This window comes from Pelophylax lessonae (assembly GCF_965119305.1).
Source record: "Pelophylax lessonae genome assembly, chromosome: 4".
In the NCBI taxonomy this organism is placed as follows: domain Eukaryota; kingdom Metazoa; phylum Chordata; class Amphibia; order Anura; family Ranidae; genus Pelophylax; species Pelophylax lessonae.
In genome coordinates, this window is record NC_138771.1 from 623,776,165 (window position 1) to 623,785,701 (window position 9,537).

The window sequence follows — 9,537 nt, forward strand, 5'->3', positions numbered from 1 at the left end:
AAAAACACAGAATTGTTGACATTGTTGCAGATTTATTAAAAAAGAAAAACTGAAATATCACATGGTCCTAAGTATTCAGACCCTTTGCTGTGACACTCATATATTTAACTCAGGTGCTTTCCATTTCTTGAGATGGTTCTACACCTTCATTTGAGTCCAGCTGTGTTTGATTATACTGATTGGACTTGATTAGGAAAGCCACACACCTGTCTATATAAGACCTTCCAGATCACAATGCATGTCAGAGCAAATGAGAATCATGAGGTCAAAGGAACTGCCCGAAGAGCTCAGAGACAGAATTGTGGCAAGGCACAGATCTGGCCAAGGTTACAAAAAGATTTCTGCTGCACTTAAGGTTCCTAAGAGCACAGTGGCCTCCATAATCCTCAAATGGAAGACGTTTGGGACGACCAGAACCCTTCCTAGAGCTGGCCGTCCGGCCAAACTGAGCTATCGGGGGAGAAGAGCCTTGGTGAAAGAGGTAAAGAAGAACCCAAAGATCACTGTGGCTGAGCTCCAGAGATGCAGTCAGGAGATGGGAGAAAGTTGTAGAAAGTCAACCATCACTGCAGCCCTCCAGCAGTCGGGGCTTTATGGCAGAGTGGCCCGACGGAAGCCTCTCCTCAGTGTAAGACACATGAAAGCCCGCATGGAGTTTGCTAAAAAAACACCTGAAGGACTCCAAGATGGTGAGAAATAAGATTCTCTGGTCTGATAAGACCAAAATAGAACTTTTTGGCCTTAATTCTAAGCGGTATGTGTGGAGAAAACCAGGCACTGCTCATCACCTTTCCAATACAGTCCCAACAGTGAAGCATGGTGGTGGCAGCATCATGCTGTGGGGGTGTTTTTCAGCTGCAGGGACAGGACGACTGGTTGCAATCGAGGGAAAGATGAATGTGGCCAAGTACAGGGATATCCTGGACAAAAACCTTCTCCAGAGTGCTCTGGACCTCAGACTGGGCCGAAGGTTTACCTTCCAACAAGACAATGACCCTAAGCACACAGCTAAAATAACGAAGGAGTGGCTTCACAACAACTCAGTGACTGTTCTTGAATGGCCCAGCCAGAGCCCTGACTTAAACCCAATTGAGCATCTCTGGAGAGACCTAAAAATGGCTGTCCACCAACGTTTACCATCCAACCTGACAGAACTGGAGAGGATCTGCAAGGAGGAATGGCAGAGGATCCCCAAATCCAGGTGTGAAAGACTTGTTGCATCTTTCCCAAAAAGACTCCTGGCTGTATTAGATCAAAAGGGGGCTTCTACTAAATACTGAGCAAAGGGTCTGAATACTTAGGACCATGTGATATTTTAGTTTTTCTTTTTTAATAAATCTGCAACAATGTCAACAATTCTGTGTTTTTCTGTCAGTATGGGGTGCTATGTGTACATTCATGAGGAAGAAGAATGAACTTAAATGATTTTAGCCAATGGCTGCAATATAACAAAGAGTGAAAAATTTAAGGGGGGTCTGAATACTTTCCGTACCCACTGTATATATAATATTTATCTAAGTTATACTGGTTCTTATATTTAATTGATGCAATGTCTTACCTGATTATATAGAGCAGTTGTAGCGTATTTACAGTATGAATATATGATTGCCCTAAAATGCAACCAGTGCAAATAACCGAAAAATTGTATACGGTACCTATAGGGGTATACTTACTGTATCTATCAGTATGCATGGCAGCATTCTGATAGGTAGTTTTGCCCCTCGCTGAATTGATAGGACCGACTATCAACTAAATAAAGCTGACTCTACGCTAGATTTCTGAACGGACGTTTGTATGACCATACATTCGATGACTTAACCCTTTCACTCCCACCTGCATAAGGCTAATGGGCCATACACACTATACAATTGTCTTTAGATTATTTCCTTTAGATTTACCAAAACCATATAATATGAGGTCAAATCTAAACTCTTTCAATGTGTATGGAATCAGGCAGGCCCTTGCACTACATAGTTGAAGGTAAAGGCCCGTACACACGTAGCGATTGTCGGCCGTAAATATTCAGCCGCCGAACGATCGGCCGATTGTCGGCTTGTTAGTATGATGCTTTCGACAACCGACTGCGACTTTTCGGCTGAACAGAATCGGGTGTGCAGGCTATAAAATTTTTGTTGGCCGTCACCAGAACGGCCGATTGTTCCTCAGTCAGTACAGAATTCGGCCGACAAACAGCAGATTAGCAAGACTGGGAATGCTCAGAAAAGAAAAAACACACGGAAAGTCAACCATCACATGACATCACTTCTGCAGTTGTTGGCCGACAAAATTCGTGTGCGGTCTTTAGCACTTTTCAACCGACAGGACAGCACCGGACAAAAGACGGCCGATCGTTCGGCCGACATTCGGTACGCGTGTAATCTAAAGGAAATCTAACAACAAAAGTTGTATAGTGTGTATCCAGCTTTACATTGGTGGCAGTGAGAGGCTTAAGGCCACCAATGTTGTGATTTGTTCTCTTTAACCAGTTCTGAATCGGAAGGATTTACCCCCTTAATGACCAGGCCATTTTTTGTGATTCTGCATTGCGTTACTAACGGACAATTGCGCGGTTGTGCGACGCTGTACCCAAATAAAATTGATGTCATTTTTTTTCTCACAAATAGAGCTTTATTTTGGTGGTATTTGATCACCAATGCAATTTTTATTTTTTTGCGCTATAAACAAAAAAAAAAGCGACAATTCTGAAAAAAAAAAAAAAAAAAAAACAATATTTTTCACTTTCTGCTATATGACATTCCCAAAAAAAAATGTAAAAATCAGTTTTTTTTCATCCTTTTAGGCCATTGTAAATTCTGCTACATATTTTTTGGTAAAAAAAGAAAACCCCAATAAGCGTATTTTGATTGGTTTGCGCAAAAATAATCGCATCTACAAACTAGGGGAAAGATTTATGTCATTTTTATTTATTTTTTACCAGTAATGGCGGCGATCAACGATTTTTTGCGGGACTGCAACTTTGCGGCGGACAGATCGGACCCCTAACTGACATTTTGACACTTTTGGGGGGGGACCAGTGACATTACTACAGTAATCGGTGCTAAAAATATGCACTGTTACTGTAATAATGACACTGGCAGGTAAGGGGTTAACCCAGGGGTGATCAAAGGGTTAAGTGTGAGCCTAGGGTGTGTTTTCTAACTGTGGGGGGATGGGTCAATGGAATCAATATAGACATGTATTTCTAAATTGGAGGAACACATGAGCTCTGCATTGATAGCTGAGAGAACAATGGTCAGCTGTGTTTATAACAGCAGACCGCCATTCTCACTCCACGGGGAGCGATCGCGGGTGCCCGGTGGCCCCGTGGATCGGCTTCCCTGCTGAGGAGTGGGCGTGCGCGCGCCCCCAGGATCGCTCCCGCGTACCGCCTTACAGGTATGGCAATTCACGGGAACCTGACGAACTGCCACTGTATATAGGCGGCGGCTCGTCGGCAAGTGGTTAAAGAGATTCGCCCTCTCTATTTTTCCTGCTTACTATTATCATTGAAAGTAAAATAAAACCCCAAATTTTGGGCTGTCCCCAGAAAAGTAATAGAGGAGAAATCTTCCAATGGGGACACTAGTTCTGGTAAGCTGGGGGTCTCCAAGAAATTCCTTTAATTTGCAGGGATTTCTTCTCTCTTCCTGTTTGGCTATGGGACAGGAAGTGAAGGGAAATCTCCACAATGGGACGCAGATGGTGAAAAAAAAAAAAAAAAATCTGCCAGGGGTTATAACTCTCCCTTACTCTATCCAAAATGAAAAAAAAAAAAAAAGTTTTGCCTATAGTTCTACTTTAAAGTGTTACTAAACCCAGGAGCCTGCATTCCCTATATCTGGTCTCCCACAGTACACAGAACATGGAAATGCAATTATTTTAGTAAATATAAACTGCTAAATACCTTTTCCCATCAGCAGTATATAGCAGTCTTGTGACTTCTATCAGTGTCTGGTTAAAGCTTGTAGGAGGAGTTTTCATTCTCCTCTTACTGACTATGAGGCTGCAGGACCCCTGACCTTCTGTCTGGACAAAGTGTCCCCAAGGCTCTGTCATATCAGGAGATGATTAAGGGACACCAGAAGAAGGGGAAGGCAGAGAAGACAGGATCAAACAGCGTTTTACACAATGTAGAGGATTAACCCCTTAGGTTCCACAATGGGTATAACAAGCATTCTTTACTGCATATACAGACTGCTTTCATTTTGTGGGTTTAGTAACACTTTAGGCATTCATACAAATATCATATAGTAACCAAAATGCCAGGATAACATGGTAAGGTCCTACAGGTATGCTAGTTTGGTCTGTGGTTGGCCCAGGCTGAGGGGAAAGAGTTAATGTGCATGCTGTTGTTCCCGGGCTTTTTGGATCCAGTCTGCCCCCTTGTGATATAAAAAGGGGGAAGGCTGAGGTCCGGGGGCCCGCTCTGAGCCGTACATGCTGTGATCGCGTTGAAGGAGGACTGCTGTGCCTTGAAGTCTGCTTGAAAGCACCGGTGATCTGGAGGACAGCCAAGACATGGACCACGCCACCTATGGACTACCACCTGTAAAGGTATGACTGGGCAGCCAACCAGTTATAGCTACACTTAGGTTATGGAAGTTGTTCATGTTGAACTGTAATGCCAAAGACTTTTAAGTAAAGTTGCATCAACTTTTCTAAGCTTGGTCTGAAGTTATTCAAAGGAGTGCATGATGGTCCTGGTGTATGAAGAGAACTTGGGTCAGTAAAGCACACACGGGGTAGGAAGCATAATCATTACAAAAGGTTTACTTGGCAAGTCTAGCGGAAGACTAATGCACCTGCCATGGGTAATCAAGAACTAGAGCAAGTTACAGTGCAGCCAGTTGTGAAGCGTGGTACATGGTTGAGGTGATGGGTTCTCTGATAGTGAGGGAGTTGGTGATATGCTCCCCCCCCCCAGCAGTCAGTCTACTGTAGCAACCAGGGCCAAAACCATGACCCTTTGCCTGGTCACATCATTCGGGAAGGAAGGAATTAAGAAGAGCATACAATGAGGTCCATGCTAATGCTTAGTGGAACCCCATTCTGTTACTGGAAGGGAAGGTAACAGAGGTAAGCTGGACTGGTGGAGAGGGCTCGGGCTCAGCAACGTCTCTCCTAAATTCAACGTACATCAGCAAAGACATGGAACACATCAGGAAGGACATGGAACACATCAGGAAGGACATGGAACACGCCACCTATGGACTACCACCTGTAAAGGTATGACTGGGCAGCCAACCAGTTATAGCTACACTTAGGTTATGGAAGTTGTTCATGTTGAACTGTAATGCCAAAGACTTTTAAGTAAAGTTGCACCAACTCTTCTAAGCCTGGTCTGAAGTTATTCAAATGGGTGCATGATGGTCCTGGTGTATGAAGAGAACTTGGGTCAGTAAAGCACACACGGGGTAGGAAGCATAATCATTACAAAAGGTTTACTCAGCAAGTCTAGCGGAAGACTAATGCAGTTGCCATGGGCAATCAAGTACTAGAGCAAGTTACAGTGCAGCCAGTTGTGAAGCGTGGTACATGGTTGAGGTGATGGGTTCTCTGATAGTGGAGGAGTTGGTGATCTGGCTCCCCCCCATCAGTCAGTCTACTGTAGCAATCAGGGCCAAACCCATGACCCTTAGCCTGGTCACATTGTACAGAAAGGAAGGAATTAAGAAGAGCACACAATGAGGTCCATGCTAATGCTCAGCGGAACCCCATTCTGTTACTGGAAGGGAAGGTAATAGAGGTAAGCTGGACTGGTGGAGAGGTTTCGGGATAAGCAACGTCTCTCCTAAATTCAACGTACATCAGCAAGGACATGGAACACATCAGGAAGGACATGGAACACGCCACCTATGGACTACCACCTGCAAAGGTATGACTGGGTAGGCAACCAGTTATAGCTACACTTAGGTTATGGAAGTTGTTCATGTTGAACTGTAATGCCAAAGACTTTTAAGGAAAGTTACACCAACTCTTCTAAGCCTGGTCTGAAGTTATTCAAAGGGGTGCATGAAGGTCCTGGTGTATGAAGAGAACTTGGGTCAGGAAAGCACACATGGGGTAGGAAGCATAATCATTACAAAAGGTTTACACGGCAAGTCTAGCAGGAAGACTACTGCAGTTGCCATGGGCAATCAAGTACTAGAGCAAGTTACAGTGCAGCCAGTTGTGAAGTGTGGTACATGGTTGAGGTGATGGGTTCTCTGATAGTGAGGAAGTTGGGCTCCCTCCCCAGCAGTCGGTCTGCCGTAGCAACTGGGGCCAAACCCATGACCCTTAGCCTGGTCACATTGTACGGGAAGGAAGGAATTAAGAAGAGCATACAATGAGGTCCATGCTAATGCTCAGTGGAACCCCATTCTGTTACTGGAAGGGAAGGTAACACTGGTAAGCTGGACTGGTGGAGAGGTTTCGGGATCAGCAACGTCTCTCCTAAACTCAACGTACATCAGCAAAGGTGTGTGCTTACACGGGACAGCACTCTCATAGGAACTTTGTACATTTATTACTGCACACAGTGACATGGCTCATCTCTATGTTGGAGAACCGCCATGATGTTTGATTTCTACATGACTGCGGTCCCTGCTTGGTCCCGGGCATTGATGAGCACAAGGAAAGGTACCCCCTGAGTTGGCCCTGCCTGCATGCACATGGTTTAGATCGGCTATGTGTCCCTTCTATTATATCTGTAGGTGGAATAAATGTCTAATGGCGGTAATCTCCTAGATCCCCCCAGTGATCTGATGACTGCAATCATATCTGGCAGTGCTGGAAGCACATGGAGTATGGTGGCTTCTCTCATGGAGAAAACAAAGCACTGACCCTATTAAAGTCCATTCTACCAATATACAGACATCCCTTTTATTTCCACCAGTACATGAGAATCTTAGGAAAAAGTTTTCGATATCTCTAAAACCAGACAGACAGACAGACAGAGTGAGTGAGTGTATATAGGAGATCAGTAGATATTTCTGTCCTACCTGTGACCTTACAGAATGTAGGGGTGGCATTTCCTCCCTGTGTAGTACCTGTCTGTGCTGTGTTATGGAAGTATTGATAGATAATATTACATTTAGTCATCATGTACACACAGAGAAGGAGAGATCTATCTGTACACAGAACAATACAATTCTCCGTATCCCAGTTCCTGTATCTGTCATTGTCAACTTTCACATAGTGACCTGATATAGACATGAGGACATTGTCACCATCCAGGTGACATGTACTGAGCTTGTGTCCCCAGAGCAAATCCTCATCCAACCAACTCTATCTATCTAACTATTGATCTATCTATCTGTCTGTCTATCTGTCTGTCTATCATTTTTATGTATCTATCATCGATATTTCATCAATAATATCTACCCATTGATCTCCCTAGTTATCTATCATTCTATTTTGTATGTATCTATCATCTATATTTAATCAATTATATCTACTGTATCTATCTATCTATCTATCTATCTATCTATCTATCTATCTATCTATCTATCTATCTATCTATCTATCTATCTATCTATCTATCTATCTATCTATCTATCTATCTATCTATCTATCTATCTATCTATCTATCATTTTTATGTATCTATCATCGATATTTCATCAATAATATCTACCCATTGATCTCCCTAGTTATCTATCATTCTATTTTGTATGTATGTATCTATCATCTTTATTTAATCAATTATATCTACTCTATCTATATATCTATCTATCTTTAATCTATCTAACTGTATTCAAGGCCTGTCTATTGCTTTTTGATCTATCTATTATTCTATTTTGTATGTGTGTATTTATATTTCATCAATCCTCTTTATCTATCTATCTATCTATCTATCTATCTATCTATCTATCTATCTATCTATCTATCTATCTATCTATCTATCTATCTATCTATCTATCTATCTATCTATCTATCTATCTATCTATCTATCTATCTATCTATCATTTTTATATATCTATCATCGATATTTCATCAATAATATCTATCCATCGATCTACCTAGTTATCTATCTATCTATCTATCTATCTATCTATCTATCTATCTATCTATCTATCTATCTATCTATCTATCTATCTATCTATCTATCTATCTATCTATCTATCTATCTATCTATCTATCATTTTTATGTATCTATCATCGATATTTCATCAATAATATCTACCCATTAATCCACCTAGTTATCTATCATTATATTTTGTATGTATCTATCATCTATGTTGAATCAATTCTATCTATCTATCTAACTTTAAACTATCTATATGTCTTTAAGTCTGTCTATTACTTAGTGATCTATCTACCATTCTTATTTGTATGTATGTATCAATCTTATCATCTATCTATCTATCTATCTATCTATCTGTCTGTCTGTCTGTCTGTCTGTCTGTCTATCTATCATTTTTATGTATCTATCATCGATATTTCATCAATAAAATCTACCCATTGATCTCCCTAGTTATCTATCATTCTATTTTGTATGTATGTATCTATCATCTTTATTTAATCAATTATATCTACTCTATCTATCTATCTATCTATCTATCTATCTATCTATCTATCTATCTATCTATCTATCTATCTATCTATCTATCTATCTATCTATCTATCTATCTATCTATCTATCTATCTATCTATCTATCTATCTATCTGTAGTCGGGTATTTCCGGTGACTTTGGTGGCACTCACGTGTTTGGATGGTGTGGTTGGGTGTCTGATGATGATTGTCACTTTATTCGGGAAGTTTGGCACCTCCTGTCCTCTGTCGGTCCTCTTCATGGGATGTCCCTCATTGTTTGTCCTTTGTCTGTCCCTTGTCACGCAGCCCCCTTGTAGAGAAGACCGGCCATGTCATAGATGTGTATCTATGTGTCTGTGTGTCTGTCCATTCATTGACAGAAGTTTCTGTCTGTTCTCTGTGCTCCTCTGATGGTCTTTGTTCTCCTCATCTGTGTCCCATTTCCTCCTCCAGTCCTCTTCTTTCTCTAGTTTTCTGTCCTCTCTCCCTCCCTCCCCCTCTGTCTCTATCCCTCCTTCTCCTCCCCGTCTCTGACACTCTATCTCCTCTTCTTACTCCTCCTGGTCTGTCTATTCTTGCTCCATGTCTCTCAGATCTCAGTGCTCTCCTCTCCCTGGAGCCCCCTCTCTGCCTCCCCTCCTTTATGACTCTTTCTCCCTCTCTTCTTACTTCTCCATCTGTCCTCAGAATTCTTTCCTAACAAAAGTGCTATTTAGTGATCCCGCTGTTATTCACCAGGAGAGGAGAGGGGGAGGAGAGAAAGGAGCCTGGATGGAGAATCTCATCCCCTAGACACAGGGAACTTCATAACTCCTAATTCAACCTGAGAGAAAAGAGAAAGAAAGAAAGAGAGAGAGAGAGAGACAGAGAGGGGGGGGGGTGAAAGAGAGAGAGATAAAGAGAGAGAGACAGAGAGAGAGAGAGACAGAGAGAGAGAGAGACAGAGAGAGCAACAGAGAGAGACAGAGAGAGAGAGCGAAAGAGAGAGAGTGAGAGAGATCGAGATAGAAAAAGAGAGAGC

At 42.1% G+C, this 9,537-nt stretch overlaps 1 protein-coding gene across 2 annotated transcripts in view; it reads right to left on the reverse strand.

The window, feature by feature from the left end:
* The window catches only part of LOC309551917 (galactose-3-O-sulfotransferase 4-like), a 96,830-nt gene extending 87,797 nt beyond the window's left edge, over positions 1-9,033 (reverse strand). Inside the window, exon 1 of one of the 2 annotated variants that reach the window (XM_082252632.1) lies at positions 8,687-9,033. The gene's annotated coding sequence lies outside the window, so the exon portion shown is untranslated. Of the gene's footprint in view, positions 1-6,983; positions 7,042-8,686 lie in introns of those variants that run through there. The other variant, XM_082252633.1, reaches the window with a different exon arrangement.
* Positions 9,034-9,537: the final 504 nt, after the last annotated feature.